The 13243-nt window shown below is 40.1% G+C and overlaps 1 protein-coding gene across 2 annotated transcripts in view; it reads left to right on the top strand.

The window, feature by feature from the left end:
• The window catches only part of cdh11 (cadherin 11, type 2, OB-cadherin (osteoblast)), a 93738-nt gene that overhangs the window by 43516 nt on the left and 36979 nt on the right, over positions 1-13243 (top strand). The window lies entirely within an intron of this gene.

The raw sequence follows: 13243 nt of genomic DNA, 5'->3' as shown, positions 1-13243 counted from the left end.
CCTTCAACTGCAGGCTGGAAGCTGGAAAAAGACAAATAGGTAGAAAGACTTACAGAAAAAAAAGTGTTGGGAGTGACACGCACAGAAAAAGTAGGTTGTAAACAGATGAGCGAGAGGAATAACATTGTTTACAATATTAATATTAGCAATAAGTGTGCGCTCCGTTCTACAGTAAGAGTTGGGCAAGCTGGGCGGAGAGACGATGCAACAGTTGATAGCTCTCCTTCGGCACTATGGAAAAATAGACTGCAGTAAATGACAAGGATGACAAAATATAAAGACATAAAATTTGGTCAAAGTATCTGCTATTGTAAGCCTCAACGTCGCCCTTTAAAAATGTATATCAATCGGACATAAATGAATTTAAGCTCTTTATGCGTCTGGGTTTTTTTCCTGGATTATACTTTGAAGTCCATATGAAATTTGTCCCCATTGACATCTATTGATTCAGCTGCTAACTTATCATGATTCTTGGTTTCAAAAGGCTTTAGCCACGCTGAGTGCTGATTGGATGTTTAACCTTTTGACCCCCAAAGAAGGATTTAAGCACATATCCCATAATAGGAGGCATTCATCCACATGACCTCTCCTGTCACAGCAACAACTCGGTGGCAGACAAACTGGCAAAAAGATCCTGTGTGTGTGTGTGTGTGTGTGTGTGTGTGTGTGTGTGTGTGTGTGTGTGTGTGTGTGTGTGTGTGTGTGATTCTTTTAGCTTTTTAGAAACTAAAAGGCTTATCTAAGCAGTAAGGTCACATTCCCCCTCCTTCTTCTCTCTCTGTCATTTACCTTACCTCTCTCTTCCAGAATAGTACCATCTCTTTCTTTTTCATACTGCCCCTGAAAAAAAACCATCAAATGTATCTTCCTGTGTGTGTAGCTGCAGCCGTAGCCGGGCTTTTCATCTCAATCCTTTCAATCTGTATTAAGGTTTACACCCAGAGAAATGTACGGAGAGAGTATTAGGAAACACTTCCATTACCTACCTTGGCTATTTGTAATGTTATGACACGAGATGATGTAAATCTTTCCCTCATTCAAAATGTTGATGTTTGGTCAAATTAATCGTGTCTGCAGAGCTGCACATTTAACCTGCACATTCCCAAAACGACAGCTTCATTAAGATACACATATTTAATAAAACACTTGAGATTTAAAACGTCAAGGATCAGTTCACACTTCTTTTTACACGTAAGTTTAATTCTCATTCTCAAGACGCTCTCTTGCTGCTCCAAAATTGCTTCGGCTTTGTTTGCATGCAGATCATGTATGCAGCACATTCATTTTACTTGCCTTGCTGATTTCTCCTGCATAAACTACAGCAAGTGTAATGCTTACAGCAGCATCATTGTAGATGAAGTGAAGCTGCAGTGTAATGATTCCAGGATGAGTTACTGAACAAATAATTCCCCCTGAAACGAGAGTGTGCTTCTGCCAAAGATTTTTTATGAAATCACATCAAAACTTAAAAAAAACAGGCTTTCTGATCTACTTATCATCTGATATGCTGTGTGCGAGAGCCTCAAAAAGTGGGCCAATCAGGTCACAAGTGCTCCTCTTAGCAGTTGTGCCTTATTTCTCGTGTTTGTTTGTGATGGTTCCAAATTTGGAGCACAATGGGATCTTGAGCAAGAACAACATGATTTCAACAAGAGATGCCAGTAACATCTTCAGTAAAAGGGAAGGAGGGTAGATACTTTTATGAATGTTCTTTAAAGAAAATGTATATGGTTCAAGCTCTGGTTAATTTCACAGCTATAAATCATGTCGATAACCTACAGAGATGTTTTTGACATTTTGCAAAACACGACAAAATTAAATGCAACACCTACTGTTAACACACCAAGGAGAAAATGTAAAGTGCAGCAGTCTCATGCGTGCATACGATCAATACATAAAGATGGTGCAACACCTTGCTGATTTGCCTTTCTTGGGAGTTTAAAGCAAAGAAGAAAATGTTTTTTGTTTTTTTTGTTTTTTTAATGTAGCTATCAGGGTCATACATCTTTAAAAAGTGACACTGATGGGTGTCTGGGAGGACAGATAAGCAGCAAGAAGATTCCTTTTCCATAGATTTACACAAACACAACCCCACACACACACACACACACACACACACACACAGAGAGAGTGAGTTTTAATGCCCTCTACCAGTATTGATTACCCAGCAGTCTGACTGATAGAGGGCTTGATATAGAAAAACACACGTCAATAAAATAGCAAGAAAAACCTGGCGAGAGTTTTAAAGACGCTGCCCATTCCCACCCATCCGCCCGCTCAAACAAACACAAACAGCTACTGAGTGTCTAAATTATTCCAGATTCCAGAGGTCCAGTGAGCTGCAGAAAGTGACAGTTTGAGAGGCCAGGATGAAGTCTAATAATCCCAGGACTCTCAGACATTTAAGGATGTTTGTCTCCAATGCTGTTAATAACTCAATGTTCATATATACAGATCTTTGATTAAAACCAATTGCTGCTTTTTGGGACATGTACAACATTTGATTTTGACTCTATCAGCTTTTTCTCCATTCATTCTACGCTGCTGTCTTGATGGGATATCAGAGTTTGTGTTTGTGTGTTACTGCTCGTGTACTTCAGGAAGTCGTGAGGCTGCAGTGAGGCTGGCAGTGGGTGTGATTAATCAGCTTATTACCTGTTGAATGCGTGGCCACTTAAGAATGACAAAAAGGCGGATTTTAAGCTGCAGACAGGCTGTTAGCTGGTTGGTGGTGGATGAGATGGCAGATGGGCGGATGAATCATCAGAAAAAAATGGCAAGAAGCTGCATATCGGGCTTCTTTTGAAACATCAATCCTTTAATGGAACCCTCACGGATAAAAACGACCGCCCTTCCCTCCTCGCTCGCTCATGCTGCAATCGCTTGTCTCTGATCATTTCCAAGAGAACAGAAACACGCTCACGACAAATGCTGTTTGGACGCTGACTGAAGCTTTCACCCTCTTCCCTGGAAGTCTTTTGTAGTATTTGCAGTGTTGTGGTTTAAGCTTTATACGACTCTTGCACTCAGCCTTGTGCCACTCTGAATAAGAGCATCAGCTTAATGCCTAAAAACGAGTGTGAAGAAGATTACATCAGAAGTTTTGAAGACCGACTCGTTGGGCTTTCAGCTGCTCACAAAATCCAAAGTGAGAGGGTTTTTATATTTTTCACTCTCTTTTTATTGCCAGGGAAGTCAGTGCGTGAGCTTTGATGAAACTGCTGTGTGGATTGACACTTGAGGGTTGGCCTATTTGCTGCTTTATTTCACCAAATAAAAATCTACCGTACTTAAAAGCACCGAAAAGACCTGACAGTAGCATTACATTATAACGTTAAATTGGGTGTTGCTGGCATTCATGTGCCTTTTTTTAATGCCTTGGGAACTTACTAAGATTGGCGAATAGTTCACCTGTCATGTTTGAACTTTGATACCCTGGAATCTTAAAAAGGCCATGCCACAAACTCTCACATGTATCTATTCAAGGGTCTATTTAAACATAAGCACAAAAAAGGAAGAGCAAAACAATATATATTTTTTAATCTCTAGAAGTGTTAAGCTGATGATTAGGACTACTGTTTGACAACAGGGAGCCAAAGTTTAACAAAAGTCCCTTTCACACTTCATCACCTGCCTTTTTTTCTGGATATTTCCAGGACATTCAGACCGAGTTATTTTCAGGATCTGGCCTTAAACATTTGTATCCCGGCAGATTATTAGCCAAGGCTATTGTCAAGACTAGCCTCTTAATTACAGCCAGCTACTTTTTTATATTGTTGATTTTTCTAAGATATTTTGACTAACAAGTTACGACACGCTCTCCCTGTACATTTTACAAGCATGTATATATATATATGATACTCAATCATGAGAAAGTAAATGTCCCTCTGTGTCAACCCTGCCCCTCAGTGTTTTGGTGTGACCGTTCAGCTGGAAGCAGACTTCAGTGTTTGACAAATATCAGCAAAAGAGATGGTAATCCTCAATACCATATAACAAGAATGCATCTTGATCTTGAGCATATTACTAACATTCAGCACCCTGACGTGTTCTATCACAGTTCAATGACGTTCTCACTTTGACACGTCAGGGTTATATGTTTGATAAAAAAGCTTCCGGACCTCCCGACCTCCCGACCTTTCCCCTATGGCTGGCTACTCTGTATGTCTGTGGATAGTCCAATTATCTGTGTCGGACAAGCTCTCACAACAGCAGGTGGAGGTCAGGGTGGATAGCTGTGTAGCATCTTCAGAAGGAGGAGGATCCTTCCATAGGGTATTAGGGTATACTGGCAGGAAAAGGTTGTCACGAGCAGTAAGGGCTGCACACACACATGCGCAATGTTGGGACATTTTCACAAGGGCAGCGCATGTATGGGCAGAAGGAGAAGCAAATGTACCTTATTTCATTTGGCAAATACGGTGAACTTCTTGGAAGCTCCGCTCTGCTGTAGCATATTTTGTGTCCAAATCTGTCCTACATGTTTGCAGATATAACAACCTGCACAAATGATGAAGTCATCATCAGAGCTTTGGGAAAACTGAGAGAGGAAATCAGGTGACCAAGTTTAATTTGGAAGCTTAAAGGATCTACCATCAGGAGAAGAAAGAAAAAAATGTTCAGGATGGAGGGGAAATTGCTTTTTTAAGGGAGGGTTCAAGGGATGCAATATATATAGAGCAATCCTCCAATATGAGATTACAGGCTTGGCTTGATCAAGCAAGCCAGCACTTCCATAAAGCCACCTGTACATGATTCAATGTGAACTAAACAACAAAACACTGTGACCTAAATGAGTGGGTTGAAGGAAGATAACCATCAACGTACAAATGGGATGGTTTAACTCTTTTTGTCATTTTTTTTGTATGATGAGAACAGACCTTCTTCTCTCTAACCCCTGCATGAAGACCTCATATTGATTTCGTTTTGACTCTGCTCTGCTCTGCATTGGACTCTATCTTTGGTGCCGTGCTCGGAATTTGTAATCACTGCTCCGTTTCAGCATGTTCCTCTCCTCTTTGTTTTTTCCTGTTCTGCATTTCATTGCTCTCTTCCGTTCTGTTCTGCTCTGCTCTCTTCTGTTAATACACTTCACTCTGTTCCATATTCACAAATCAAATGTAAATATCCTATAAGCAGAGCCTTGCTGAAGAAGAAGAGGGAAGAAGATAAAGAATGAGCAGATAAATGTGTTTGCGGTGAGATTACCATGCATCGTAAACCCTGCAAGGAATAACAGGGATGGAGAGGAAGGGGGAGTGGGGGGGAGGAGGATGGGAATTCTGGGACAGAGGGAAGTCAACAAGATGAGGACAAATAATGGAGATCTGATGGTTACCAGCAGATTGAGAGCAGAAAATCAAATAGGGAGGAAAAGCAAAGATCAGGAAGGAGAAGGGATGATGTCACAGGGCAGAGATACTGAAATACGGCGAGATAGAGAGCAAAAAAAACAACAAATGTAAGCCCCTGGGGATTAACTCTCTCATTTCTCTATGAGGAAGAATGGGGAAAAAGAGGATTTCCAGCTCCTATCCTCTCAGCCTCCCTTTGATATCTATTTCTCTCTTTCTGTCTCATATTCTAATATCTTTAGTCTCTATTCATCACGTTGGAACAGACTCGCTGAGCTTGCTAAAGCATGAACGCGCACATGGCTAACCTAGCTGGACACAAATCCCCCTCACTCTGTTGCTCTCTTTCCTTCTCCGTTTTTTTTTTTTTTTTTTTACCTCTACTGCTTTCCGAAAGATCTCTTCATTTCCCTGTCATCCATTGTCTATTTCCGCATTGTTTGCAGTGGACTCGAAGGCAGCATAAATTCTCTTCACCTGCTTCTTTCTTCTCCGTCTGCTGCGGTTTGGCAGCTGTGTTTACTGCTGCATGGGGCCAATAACACACAACAGCGCTCATCAGTGTTGTGGTCGCTTTTAACGAGCTTTGCTAATAAGATGAACGAGCTTCCTGCTGATCGGTTAATGGGACATTCACTGGCCCTCTGCAGTGTGGTGATTCACAGTTTTTACAGTTTACGAGGAAAAAATGGCTAATCTGAAGGTTAATTCATTATTTATGTGATTTGGCATTGCAGGTCTGAATAAGTGGAGTTTTTAAAGAAGGAGAAACTGATGCATCATGTTGTTCCGTTAAAGCCCCCTCATGCACATATTAGCTTTTGTTTATTTTGAAAGAAACTTGACATCGCTTCAGTCAAACTTGAACCTTTGACCTCTCTGCTGTTACTGTCCAAGTACTGAAGGTTGTAAAATTCAGGGCATTCGAAAGCAGAAAACTTGAATTTTTATTGCTTGTTTTTCTTTTAAATCCACTTTTTACAGAAATTCTCTGAATTTTCTATATAAATGTATTTCTATGTATATGAAGAACACACCTGTTCTTGATATTAGTTGCTACAGTTTCATATTACGCTCTTGTGAAACAGTCCTGATACTCAATGACAAATAATTGTTTGCCTTTTTGTGCCTTTATTGGAGAGATAGGACAGTGGATAGAACTGGGAGAAATCAGGGAGAAAGAGAGTTGGGAATGACATGCGGGAAAGGAGCCACAAGTTGGACTCTGTTGGACCACTGTGCCACCGGCGCCCCGGTTTATATGTGTTTTGAATGGGTTTTCAGTTAGATGCCTCAAATAAGGTCTATGGCTTAATGGGGTTTCAGGGTGTTAAATGTCATCATGCTGTCATTGGTGTAGATTGTCTAATTGAACAAAACATTCAAGTTGCGAAAAAAACATTTGCCTGCCGGTGTTCTTATTTCCTGGATAAAACTAATCCAAAAACAAGAGCCTACTGGCTGCATTGACAGTCTGAGCTGTAAAAAAGAGTGCTGAAGTGGATATTGGACAAATCAAAGAGAAGATTTAATAAAACCTGGACACATTGTGCCACATTGTACTTATTGTGATCTCACAGACTTGATTGTGGCAGTATAAACTGTTCTTTATATTTGATGTTCCCCCATTTCTTCTTGTGGTTGTGTGGCCTCTCATTCTCTCTCTCCTACCTTTCTTCATTTCTTTGTGGTCGTCTGTCCCCGCTCCCCGAGCCTTTAAGAATCTCAGCTATTTTATTTTTCCTTTAGCCTCAAATCAATCCCAGACGCCGCCGTATCCTGCATCCCCCACCTCGCTCCTTCTGCCCCTCCCTTAGGGGCTATAGACCAAAACCACACACTTAAAACCCCCCTCACAAAACACACACACAAAACACGCACACACACACACACATACATGCACACACACACACACACACACACACACACACACACAAATGGAATGAGTAAGACAGTAATCAGGAGGCACAGAGGGTCTCAGGTTTTGCTTTCTTTTCCATAGCATACACTCCTATAACTTTCCCCCTTCTCCCATTTTGATTCCAGGAATTATGTGTTTATGTCTGTTTTTCTGATTAAGCAGCAGCTTTTTTCCCTCTGTGTGTTTGTCTTTGCGAGTCTTGTGGTGTAGTCATCCGTCTCTGACTCCATCTGTGAGATCAAAAGTTGCAGACACAGTGTCATGATCTGGTGACAAAGTGAGTGTGAACTCTGGACCCCTGCAGATGTTCTTAATATGTTGGAATATAAATAACTCCATTCATTACCTTTAGGAGTGTTAGAAAACATTGATGTATTTGAGCTCTGCAGTATTGACACCATATTTAAAAAAAAAATCTGTTGCAATCTTTGATTCAAACTTTTTTTTAAAACTTCACTTTTTTTACTGGAATGTACAAATGTTTATTTTTTTCACTGAACAAAAAAGTACTTTACATTCAGAGGCTGCAGGAACTCTTATCAACTGTCAGCAAGTCAAATCTTCAAAATTGCAATCCACATCTTCCCCTTTAAAATGATGTAAAAGCAGAAAAAAGCCTGGCTGCGTCAGAGGTTCATGCGCCAGTTCCTCAAAGAGAGGGATAAGAAGTGAAATATGATAAACAAGAATGTAAAAAAAAAAACACAACTGTGTGATGTTCTGCTGCACCATATGATTATCCATATTCATTTTCCAGTCCTAAGTACATTCTAAAAGTATTTCGCAGTAATTACAGAGTCATTCAAACACTGTAATGCAAAGCTATAATTGCTATGAGGGATCCCACTGGACTGTGACAGGAAAAGAGGCGAGAAGAAAGACGAGGGATATATATATAGAGAGGGAGAAGGACAAACAGACTCGCTACAGAAAGAAAGAAAGAAAGAAAGAAAGAGAAGGACAGAGCCGAATAGAAATGGACAATTAAAGTGTTGCTTAATTAAGAGCGGCCTCTACTAAACTTTCCATTCAAGTCCATTTTTACATCGTCGTTAGAGCAAGTCAGTTCATAACGTCACCCTTTTTTTAATTATCACACTTTTAATTTTAGTGTTGCCCATTTCGGAGATTACTCGTCGTAATTAACCGCAAACGTCCCCTAATGTAGAGTTCGTTGTTCCAATTGTCCTGAGTGAAAAGCCTAATAGCCACAAATTTAAAGCCATTGAAAGGGGCATTCCAATATAAGCCAATAGCCAATAAACAGCGGTCAGCAGGCTAATTGGCGCTACATTGTTTCGTCTTCAGCTTAACTGTATCTCGTCAGCTCGCCCGTTGTTTTCATTGTCTGTTCGGGCGGCTCATTTGGAGGAACACAGAGGGCTGATTGGTTTGGTCGCCAACTTGTTTTCATCCCAGAGGATTTCCTCACAAATTAAAAAGCCAATCAGGAACGGCAGAGCAAGGCTCCCCGCTGAAAGAGTCACTCTACAGTAATGGAATTGTTGATTTTTTTTTTTTATTACGTTTTAATTTATTGAAAACAAGTTTTTCGTCAGATGTTATAGTCCGAGCTTATATGGAAGGATGATGCCTGTACCAGTTTGCATTTTGTATGACTTCTACAATGAAGAAAACTTTCATCTCTGTTACAAAACATTACATTTTTTACCTTAAAATGAGCGCAGAAGAGTTTTTTAAAATTGTATTTATTTAGAATTTTTACCATGCAAACCAGGGTTGGAAATGAAGCTTTTCTCCTTCCTGCCACTGTGACTGGTGGATTCATAAATCTATCAGTCGCTAATCCATGCTGCCCAAAGAGACACATGCTCATCAAGTCAGAGCAGAACAAGCAGGAGATTGGGATTCTAATTTACGCTGATTGTTGTCACAAACCACTTTGTTTCATTACCTTAATTTACCTGCCCCCTTGACTTGTAGGTTGAGCAAATTCTCCCGTCACTGCAAAAAAAACAACAACTTGTAATTGGTGAGGTACGACTCCTAATTTCCATGACTGATGCCAACACAATAGCACCTTTCTCTATATCTCAAATATTTATTTTGTCATGCAGTTGATCCCCTTTTGTTTAAATGCATGATATGAAAGTGTGAGATAGCGTTCAATGGTCACAGGGATAGAGACAATGAAGCATAGTGTCTAAATAATATACTCAAAAGTCACATCACATGTTCACAGAAGGATTTTTAAAAGCCGTCTGATTAGCAGAAAGAATTGTTTGGAGTGTCCATAATTCACCACAAACTGCATTTTATTTCCATACAAATTAGAGTGAATCTCACTAATTGGGAAGTTAATCAAAACACGCAAACGTGAAACAAAACCACACATGTAATTTCTTTTTTTTATGTAATGAAATGAAGTGCTTTTAGCCAAATCATTTAGCTCCTGAGTGTGAATTAGTCTTCCCCAACACAACAATGGCAGCGTTAATGAGGCGACGTTTCAGCTCATTGTTTTTCTATTTCATTATCAGCTGTGTTTATTTAGCATCCCCAAATGAACACAACGTGCCACAACTTTTTTTGTTGTCGAAGTTCCACAGTACTTTTTCTCGAAGTTGTAGTAACTTTTACTGTGATTGAAGTAATTTTTCTTCAAAAACTTTTGAAATTAAACTTGTTAATCTGTATTGAAACAGATAAATGATACTGATACACAGCAAAATGCCTTCAAAGATAAATGCTTTTATTATAGACTGTTTTCTTAAATTGCCCTGAATAAAAATGTAAATATGCCACCACCTTTCATAAACACCAAACAGAAAATTGTTAGAAATAGGTGTAAAAAACTGTTCTTCCAAGGCTCTGAACGCTACTCGCCAATTTGCGTTTACAGCTTCCAAGCTAAGTCAGTCCACATTCAATTTGGATAACCCTGCCTCCTCCTCTACAAGGGCATCAAATGATGCTTTTTGTGTTTCCCAAGAGGAAACAGATCTGCTTCGCCGCTGAAACCGATCCTCTTCAGACTGTTCTCTCCATCAAAAAGCTATCAAAGCTCCGTGACACAAAAGTACATTACCTTCAGACGGATGGAGGAAAGATGACAGGATTTGGTTCTGACTAATGCTACCATTTATACACCCTTTCTACAGCATTTTCTTTTCTGTGTACTGTGTGCATTCTGGACTTTATCTTGTTAACGTACAACTTACTTCTTAGATTAAGTGCAGATACTAATTGCAGACCCTGAATAATTTTCTGGACATCTTTGAGCTGGCAGCGTTCATAAAAAAAAAAAAAAAAGTGTATTGAAAAAGATATCTAACGTTGTAATGGGTATAATATTATAGTATGTTGTGGAAGTCCCAGAATATTCAGTTTTTGATTTTAATTCATGTTCAAATACACTAATTATGTTAAGATAGGATTATTATGGATAAACAAATTGACAAATTGTTTTTGTGTGTCTTTTTGTGTGTTTGTGTACGTGTGTGCCTGTGTGTGTGTGTGTGTGTGTGTGTGTGTGTGTGTGTGTGTGTGTGCATAGCAGATATTGGATCTTGTAGGGTCACACAAACACCCTGCAAAGACTAACTTCCCATTAACTTTGAGCTAGTGTGTATATGCGTGTATTTGTATTTGTGTGTGCATGTGTGTGTGTGTGTGTGTGTGTGTGTGTGTGTGTGTGTGTGTGTGTGTGTGTGTGTGTGTGTGTGTGTGTGTCTATTCGTCTATTCTGGCAAATGCTGAGAAAGCTTCGCACATATTTCATGGTAATCGCTTCAGCACACAGACACACACACACACACACACACACACACACACACACACACACACACACACACACACACACACACACACATTCAAGCCTATTAGTTCCTCTAATTGAAAGGCAAATTAAGCCTCAGGTTTCGTGGTGTGAGCTAAATGCTGGGTGTCTGTTTTCAGCGCTGCTCTGTTTTTAAGCTTTTAACAGACCGCAAAGAGCCGGCCACCGAAACGAGACACCCAAAGTGAACTTTAATACACCGACTCTGCTCGTCCGCATGTCTTTGAGTTCAGTGTGTCCAAACTCTGTCTTTTCAATCGTTCACTCCGGTGTCCTTCATTTGCATGTTATCACTTTTCTCTTAACAACAATTATGATGACAATTAATGGTTACATCTTTGCAACTTCTGGAACGTATGTGTTAACTTAAAGATCAATTTTCTTCTTCCTCCATCCTCTTCCACTTGAAGGTTTTTTTTTGGCTTTATCCATCGCTCTTCTTGTTAAATATCGCCCTTGCAGAACATGTTGCTTGAAGGAACTAAAAGAGAGAAAAAAAGGAAAACTAACAGTCTGCAGCTTTGGGTCTACATCAGAGCAGCTCTGGGATTTGTTCTGGAAAGGCGGAATTGATTTCTACAGTCACAGAAAATCTCATTTTAAACCTCACATGACCCGATCTCTCATCCTCAAATAAATATGGGGAAAATATCACATCTGGTTGGAATAGTGTTTGGTGTTAAAGAGGGGTCTGGGGGGGCTAGAAGCTCCTGTGTGAGAGAACTCTTAAGAGTTTGGTCCTGGCGGTGTGTCTAAGGTGTGGTGTCTTTGATTGTATCTCTTCTAGCAAGAGATTAAACCCATCGTAGAGTTGAGTAATGAGTCTCTTAGGGGATTAGTAAATGTAAGGAAAATAAATGACAACTGTTTTGATCATTTAAGGTTTGGGATATTTCTCAAGCAAATATGCCAATTATTTAATGTTTCCAACTTCTTAAAGGTAAGCACTTGCTGCTCCTCTTTGTCATTCATTATAATCAATGGAGTGTCTGATGGTGGGTTGGATAAAATAATCTATTTGTAGATGCTGGCTCCAGGCTCAATACTATATGAAATGGGAATTTTGCACATTTTCTTTGACATTTGTGAGACAAACAAATAATATAGTCACAAAAATGATAGGGAAAATCTTTAGTGAAGCCCAAACTGGTCACATTCATGTTGACAGTTTAAGCAATTCTCATAAAAGCTTAGAAGAGAGAGTGCTTTGAGATCTGATGCGTTCATTAAAAACTCAACTTTAAGAAGATACATTTTCTTTCCAAATCAGCATCTTGTCCAAACTCAAGCCCCAAACTCTCTGCTGTTCTGCCATCTTGGTTCTTCTCAGAACACACTCAGCAGCGCGCCTGGTGACTCCCAACGTGTCAGGAACAAACGATGATACAGTGTATGTGAGAACACAGAAGGGACTCATGTCGCTCTCAGGCTGCGCTTTGGGAACAAACAACACATTTTAGACCCACTCAATGCTCATGTTATGCACTGAGCTAATTCAAATATAATCCTTTAGTATCCAGGCTAAGGGGGACAGTTGAAGTTCACTCCGGTCAATGCAGAAGCGTAACTTGTCCAATATGAGTCAGCATTTGAATTGTAGGGAAGTCAGGTCAACCATGATGTGTTAAAACTCCAATCGGCGATGATCATTGTCAAAAAGTCCCCTTTTCAGTGTTTATGGTCAACAATCGTTATCCTAACACAGGACTTTGTATCATTCCCCTCTTTAACCCTGCCAGCTTTGTGGATCGAAATCTCTTCAAAGACCACAGGCAAAGGCCATATCACACAGCAGGGTTTTCTTTGTTGAAAACATTCTGCAATGTGAAAAGTAAAGAGGCTGCACAACATAACTTACTTTTTTTTCTCAATTCTCATATATGTATTGCTTCTTTTGTACACATTGGGCAGACAAGGTACTGGGAGGCCATTGTTCGCCTCCACCGCTCTGGCTCAGGCAATGTGTGCAGACAGGAGGGAAACGTATGAAAAGACACACAGAGGCAGCTACACAGTGGGCCAAGACAGACGGAGATATATATCACATTGGTATATGAATGAATCACCTTTATTGCTACTGAGCCCTAGAGAGAGAAGCTGGGAGAGCAGAGAGGGTGGTGGGGGTGGGGGGTGAGAAAGCAGGGTCAAGTCTGCTATTTTTTTTTTTCT

The sequence above is a fragment of the Labrus bergylta genome, chromosome 10, assembly GCF_963930695.1.
Source record: "Labrus bergylta chromosome 10, fLabBer1.1, whole genome shotgun sequence".
Classification (NCBI taxonomy): Eukaryota; Metazoa; Chordata; class Actinopteri; order Labriformes; family Labridae; genus Labrus; species Labrus bergylta.
Note: the sequence above shows the minus strand (reverse complement) of the source record. Positions and strands in the feature narration are given on the sequence as shown.